The sequence below is a fragment of the Lycium barbarum genome, chromosome 8 (assembly GCF_019175385.1).
Source record: "Lycium barbarum isolate Lr01 chromosome 8, ASM1917538v2, whole genome shotgun sequence".
NCBI classification, from domain to species: Eukaryota; Viridiplantae; Streptophyta; class Magnoliopsida; order Solanales; family Solanaceae; genus Lycium; species Lycium barbarum.
Window position 1 is genome coordinate 125,620,821 of NC_083344.1, and position 7,894 is coordinate 125,628,714.

The 7,894-nt window shown below is 39.7% G+C and overlaps 1 pseudogene; it reads left to right on the forward strand.

Annotated features, from left to right (window-relative positions):
- Positions 1-2,570: 2,570 nt before the first annotated feature.
- On the forward strand, positions 2,571-5,409 carry LOC132608300 (protein CANDIDATE G-PROTEIN COUPLED RECEPTOR 7-like; annotated as a pseudogene).
- Positions 5,410-7,894: the final 2,485 nt, after the last annotated feature.

Below are 7,894 nucleotides of genomic sequence, written 5' to 3' on the forward strand. Positions count from 1 at the left end.
AGATTTTTCTCACATGATTTTGCAATTTTTTTTTTATTTTGTTTTTTATTATTGCACAGTAAATATAGTTCAAGGTTATTGTGTTGTTACTAACTCTACGAGGTATCGACATCTGGTCTTACCATGAAAGATCCTCGTATTTCTCCGCTGAAGCATGAAATTGGGAGAACATTTTTTAGTAGCTTAAGAAAAAAAAAAACCCCCGCAAGTGCACATCGCATTCGCGGGAAGTATGCAAATTTTGTTTGTTTTCTAAACTGGGACAGAATTTTTGAGGGGGCCCTCAAAAATTCCACCAATGGCACATTTTGAGAGAAAAGGCACGGGCTCAGCCAGCCCCACAATAGGACACTGCATTGGCTCGTCCAGCCCCACAACAGGACACCGAGGGCGTCATAGTCTAAAGGCATCATTTTCATCGCCTAAAGGCACAATTTCATGGCCCAAGGACCTTACCTTCTGCACTGCATTCGCGCCGAAGCAAAGGCGTTATCTTCCACACCTGCGTTACATTATCACTCTCAAATGCCATGCAGAGGCAACATCATTGTTCGCAAAAGTACCGCATTTTAGGCTTGTCCGCCTTTAATTGGACATTTTAGGCTAGTCCGCCTTTAATTGGACATTTAGGCTTGTCCGCCTTTAATTGGACATTTAGGCTTGTCCGCCTTTAATTGGACATTTTAGGCTAGTCCGCCTTTAATAGGACAGTTTAGGCTAGTTCGCCTTTCATATGTTACATGGGCCATGCACCGCCCTTTGTAATTTCTGCATAAGGCTGAGCACCGCCTTTCATGTTGCATGGGCTGCGCACCGCCCATTTAAATTTCTGCATAAGGCTGAGCACCACCTTTCATATGTTACATGGGCCATGCATCGCCCTTTGTAATTTCTGCATAAGGCTGAGCACCGCCTTTCATGTTGCATGGGCTGCGCACCGCCCATTTAAATTTCTGCATAAGGTTGCTCACCGCCTTTCATGTGTTACATGGGCCATGCACCGCCCTTTGTAATTTCTGCATAAGGCTGAGCACCGCCTTTCATATGATGCATGGGCTGCGCAACGCTCTTTGCATCGCTTTCATATGTTACATGGGCCATGCACCGCCCTTTGTAATTTCTGCATAAGGCTGAGCACCGCCTTTCATATGATGCATGGGCCGCGCACCGCCCTTTGCATCGCTTTCACATGTTACATGGGCCATGCACCGCCCTTTGTAATTTCTGCATAAGGCTGAGCACCGCCTTTCATGTTGCATGGGCTGCGCACCGCCCATTTAAATTTTTGCATAAGGTTGCTCACCGCCTTTCATGTGTTACATGGGCCATGCACCTCCCTTTGTAATTTCTGCATAAGGCTGAGCACCGCCTTTCATATGATGCATGGGCTGCGCAACGCCCTTTGCATCGCTTTCATATGTTACATGGGCCATGCACCGCCCTTTGTAATTTCTGCATAAGGCTGAGCACCGCCTTTCATATGATGCATGGGCTGCGCACCTCCCTTTGCATCGCTTTCACATGTTACATGGGCCATGCACTGCCCTTTGTAATTTCTGCATAAGACTGAGCACCGCCTTTCATGTTGCATGGGCTGCGCACCGCCCATTTAAATTTCTGCATAAGGCTGAGCACCGCCTTTCATATGTTACATGGGCCATGCACCGCCCTTTGTAATTTCTGCATAAGGCTGAGCACCGCCTTTCATATGTTGCATCGGCTGCGCACCGCCCTTTGTAATTTTTGCATAAGGCTGAGCACCGCCTTTCATATGTTGCATGGGCTGTGCACCGCCCTTTTGTAATTTTTGCATGGGCTGCGCACCGCCCTTTTGTAATTTCTGCATAAGGCTGAGCACCGCCTTTCATATGTTGCACGGGCCGCGCACCGCCCTTTGAAATTTCTGCATAAGACATCGCACCGCATCTGCCTTGTTTTATTATTTTTTTTCTTAATGCCCCTGCGTATGCTCGCAGCCGCATTGCACCGCACTTGCATTTTTTTTATTGTTTTCAAATGCCCCTGCATATGCTCGCAGCCGCATTGTACTGCACCTGCATTGTTTTATTGTTTTCAAATGCCCCTGCGTATGCTCGCAGACGCATTGCACCGTACCTGCATTTGTTTGTTTTAAATGCCCTGCGTATGCTCTCAGATGCACTGCACATACATTGCATCATTGCTTTGCGAATGCTCGCAAACACTGCACATGCATTGCATTATCACTTTCAGATACCCTTCAAACGCATTACATCATGCCGGCTTTAAAAAAAAAAAAAAAAAAAAAAAGGGCGTTACATAACACGACCGTTCTTCATCCTACACTTGCTAGGACCATTCTAACAACACTGGGGCAAAATTTTGATTGGACGATCAAAATTTTCCACAACATCCATTAGTTATCACCTTTCGAACTACATTGACCTGATTCTCGTGATTGGCGAGATATGGAGGAACCTCTATGCAGAGTTTGGTCACATCGGGACGAGAATCATTCTTTCCCCAGCAAGTATGCAATCTTGCACCCTCCCAGTATCTCGTAGCTCGATATTGGGGCAATTTTGGAAGCGATGACGTGGGTATGCGAACATTTTTCCGGCCCTGAATAATTCTTCCCGTTTTATCATTTTATTTTCATTGCAACCCTACCTACAGACTGAGAGTATTGCCAAAGCTCTACCAACGTCTGTCCTCTTTCCCCGTACATATCCTTTTAACAATTCTTTGTCGAGCCAAAATAGGCTACATGTCAACGTCTTCGTCCGAAAACTCTTTCATCGTCTCCGGTCGAAGAGGGACAAGTTGTTGACACCTAATTTTGGCTCGACGTGCTTAAAATTAACGTTTTGGGGGGCCCTGATTTGTTAAAGAGCACGAAATACATTTTTACATTTTTTATATAATTTATTGATGATTGTCCTTATTTTGGAAATTTTATCAATTTATTGTCATTTTTTAAGAATCATTATTTTTCACATGTATAGCGCATTACTACCATTTTCGTGTAATTAATAATTGTTTCTTAATTTTATAGCAATACATTTTTTATATCTTGCACATTAATATTTATATTTTATACTTACGCTATTATTTATACATGTATTAATTAATTATATTTTTAGTGCAGCCTGACAATGCATAGAAAATCGGAGTAATTAATTTTTAAACGCAGAGTAAAATCCGATCAAGTCAAGGTTTCATCATTTTTTTAAAAAAGGGATTAAGGTAAGCATTGAGTAGACAAAAGGGTGCAATCTTCTATTTTTTGGACAAAACAGGGGCCATTTTGCATTATAAGAAAAGGGAGGGGGTATTCATCTTCTACATATATTTACACACACACACAAACACTGAGATTTCTAAACCTAATAAAAACATTTCCCATCTCCTTCCACTCTCCAGCTGCCACCTTCTACGCCGGAGCTCGGAGCTCCGCCGAACCTCCGCCACACCTCTCAGTCAACCATCTTAACCAACAAGCAAACCTTACACTTCACCTCACATTTCTTATCAATACATAAAAACCCCAAAACCCGCAATACATTTTTCTTGTAGTACTAAACAAGGTTACTCTGTTCAATTGTTCTCTTTTCTCTATAATTTTTACTGTCTTAATTACCACCGCATTAGCAGAGATCCAATCCGATTCACGTTCTACAATCCCCTTTGATGAATTCGGGTTCACCCATTTCGGTCGTCTTAACCTCACTGTAACCGACATCACCTTATCCCACTCGAAATCTGAACCCGAACCCATTCCATCTGAATTGGATTTTTCCTTGTTATATGTGAATCTTGGCAACACGTCCTTGAACAACCATCTGTGAAACAATTCAATACTTCTTTTAGTGTCGGTGAAGCGAATCAATTCACTCTTGTTTTTGCTAATTGCATGACTAATTTGGAAGTTTCAATGAATGTTCATTCGGTTATGTATAATTATAACCCGAAAGTGGGAATCTTTATTTTCTGTCTGCAGGCAAGACTGCTCTTCCAGTGATTTATTACTTGTTTCTTGTAGTGTATGTTTTAATGGGGGTTTTATGGGTTTTTGCACTTTACAAGAAAAGGTTATCTGTTTATGGGATTCATTTCTTTATGCTTGCTGTTGTGATCTTGAAAGTATTGAATTTGGTGTGTGAGGCTGAAGATAAATCGTATATTAAGAAGACTAGTACTGCTCATGGTTGGGATGTTTTGTTTTATATATTTAGCTTCTTGAAGGGTATTAATTTGTTCACTTTGATAGTTTTGATTGGAACTGGTTGGTCATTTTTGAAGCCTTACTTGCAAGATAAAGAAAAGAAGGTTTTGATGATTGTTATTCCTTTGCAAGTTGTGCCCAATCATGCTCAGGTTGTGATTGATGAAACTTGCCTTTTTGGTGAAAATTCATACACATGGAAGCAGGTTTTCTTGCTTGTTGATATTGTGTGTTGTTGTGCTGCATTGTTTCATATTGCATGGCCGATGAAGAAATTTCCGTCGATTTCTAAGGCCTTCCATGTACAAAGACGGTTTTTTTTTTTTTTTTTTAAGTTTATTCATTATTTCTTTAATTCATCCGATAGTTATTTATTTTCTTACTAACATTTTTATTAAGTCTCATGCAGGTATCCGGAGTTACTTTTTGAAGATGACACTCAAAAGAAGTTCAAATAGCTTCTTAAATTCTCTGTTTATATATATATTTTTTACATTATTAAATTATACAAGCATAAAATATAGTGAAACTTTACTTTTTTAGGGTGCAGGTTGATGGTATTTATTTATGATCTGCTTAGGTGATTTAAATTTTATGTGTTTTAGACAAATCAATATTAGGCAGTTATTATTTTCGTAGCTAATATTCTTATAGTTATCATGTTTCGCTAGAGTTTTAATTCAATAGCTTAGCACACTTAAGTAAATAAATAGGGTGATTTGCCTCAATATTTAGGCTTTAGAATGTACTCTCATAATTAATTGATTAGACGTACATACTTAGCTAGTTAAATTAGTTAACTCACCTTGAGTGCAAAATAATTTCATGTCCATTCCTTATACCCTTTTCACATACCCAAGCTTCTAAGTTGCACATAACTTTTTTTTTTTAAATAATTATTATATCACATATGTATAAAATACGTATTGCATGATTATTTTTGTGAATAGTCATATTAGTTATTCTTTAGTCTAAATTCTATTAATTTTTGTAAATAATAATCAAGCCTTTTTACACATCCCTCGTATAGTTAAATTGGTCCAGCCGGGAACCACATTTGTGGATTCTGAAGGATGCCTAACACCTTCCCTTCGGAATAATTTGAACCCTTACCTAGAATCTCACTTATTTTCGTAGACCATGTTAAGCTGCATATATTAATAATTTATAGGTACCCTAGTATACCTTAAATGCTAGGTGGCGACTCTGTACATGATTAATTATTTTAGAGTCCCATAAGTTGTGCTTTGTTTAGCCTTTGGTAAAAATAGGGTGCAACAGCTGGGGCTGGGGCTGGGGCTGAGGCTCCCTCACGCTCCTCTAATATAGGTACTGAACGGGAGGACTGAGATTGAGCCGCACCCTGGGACTCACTTTCCTCTACTAACGGTGGCGGTGCTCTTTCAGCCCGCTTTCCTGCCACCGTCTTGCCCTTTTGGGCTGCCGTAGCCTTTCTCTTTACAGGCATTTCTGAAAAAGACAATACACGATTAAAGAACAAGAATTTCTCATATCATAGCTCTACCGCATGATTCTTATGAAGAAAGAAGGTCATTTATTCCTAAAATGTCCGCAGCTTCTTGTTTATAAATGTGGCGCGCAACACACCCATAACCAAGACTCTACTAGACACGGTTCGTAGACACACCCTAGGACTGAACTGCTCTAATACAACTTTTGTCACGACCCGTCTAGAGGGCCGCGACGAGCGCCCGGTGCTAGCCCACCCCGGGCACCCCTTGGCTTACACTTCACTTACATTTAGGTGGGCCACATAATTAAACATACATTTATAATCACCATTCATGCTAGTCCCATTGGACGACAATGCTTTCATATCATGGTTGGCATCTATACCACGTCAATGTACATGAGCCGTCAAGGCTATCAAAATAATATACCAAATATAGGCCGACAAGGCCGGACACATCTAACCATATTCACATGTCTACGAGCCTCTAAGAAGAGTATAACATATCACATAAGCGGGACAGGACCCCGCTATGCCCATAACTATGTACACAAAAGAATAAGTACCCAAAAGCTATAGCTCCGAATGAAGTGGAGCCCTGCTATGTAGTCTCTGAGAATGTAGCTATGGATCAAGCCTGTCTCCCTGTGCACCTGCGGGCATGACGCAGCGTCTACAAACAAAAAGACGTCAGTACGAAGAATGTACTGAGTATGTAAAGCATGATCAATATCAATATAGAAGCATAATGAACATCACGAAAAGTAGCACAAGATGGGAGATGGTAATATCATCGTCATGGGCACTTATTTGCCTTTCATAGGAACTTTCCATTCAAATGCGTATTTGTGCTCATACATCAATAGCCGTATCCATAATCGTATCCATTCCATATTAGTACCCGTATTCGTATACATAACCTTATTCACATTCATATCGTATCATATTCATATTCATGCCGTATCATATTCATATTCATACTCATTTCTATATCATATACATCATCATATCATATACATAGTATTTACATAGCATACCCGACCATGGAGGATCGGTGTTTTATGCGTACTTGGCCAACCAAGGCTCAAGGTTACTCATACCTGGCCCTACCAAGGCTTCAGGATCACATCTACCTGGCCCTACCAAGGCGTCAGGGTTATTTGTACCATCTGCAGAGGTGTGCGCGCGTTACGTAATCATATACATACTTATTTACATATCTTACCCGGCCTCATAAGCTCGGGGTTCCATAATAGTCATACATAGACACATATACATAATAGCTCAAAAGCATCTTTACCATTTACATCATTATCATAATCGTCATCAACATCATTATTACTATTATCGTCATTCATCACATTTATCTCTATAGGCTTACTCGTCATACGAGGGATTTAGTACAATCGTGGCGTATCAAGAATCGTGAGCTTACTAGCTCGGAAGATCAAATCATTTGAAGGATATCATAGTCTCATAGAAGATTTAGATATTTGGCCAAAGAACCATGCCTTATGAAAGAAGGGTTAGCCTTACATACCTTTTTCGTTCAACTATTCTACACTTGCGCTTTCTCCTCCAATGCTAGCGTTTCTACCTTCATTAAAGTCATACTATCATTAGAATCGATAGCTAACATATATGACTAAAGCTAGAGAAAATTGGACAACATCTCCTTTATTTATACGACATTCCTCCATAACGTATATCAACTCCCAAACGTCAATAATGCATTCACAATACCATAACAATAATCATTATTCATCCACATTATCCACATTTCTAGACTTACTTTCAATTACTCATATCCATGACTATAGCACACAACTATGTCCATTTACGTACATTGCTCATCTCATGTTCTCAACATCATTTATAACACATTTACATCACAATACATCAAAACTCATAACTCAATTCAAACTATTTCTCAAAATGACACTATTCCACATTCATGACCCATTTTGCCATACCTCTCTACAATCCGAGTATTTCAACTCTTAAATACCTTAAAAAACATAGAAACATCATAAATCTTACCTTAGATGTCGTAGGAACAAGACTTGGTTGATAATACTCCACTTGAGCAAAACCCTAGTTTATCTCCAATGAGATTTCTTGACTTGTATGATCCTTAATGGGTTTTCTTATACTTGATTCACTTAGTTTATGTTGTTGATCACCAAATATCCTTGAATTCTTGTGGAATTTATGTCGAG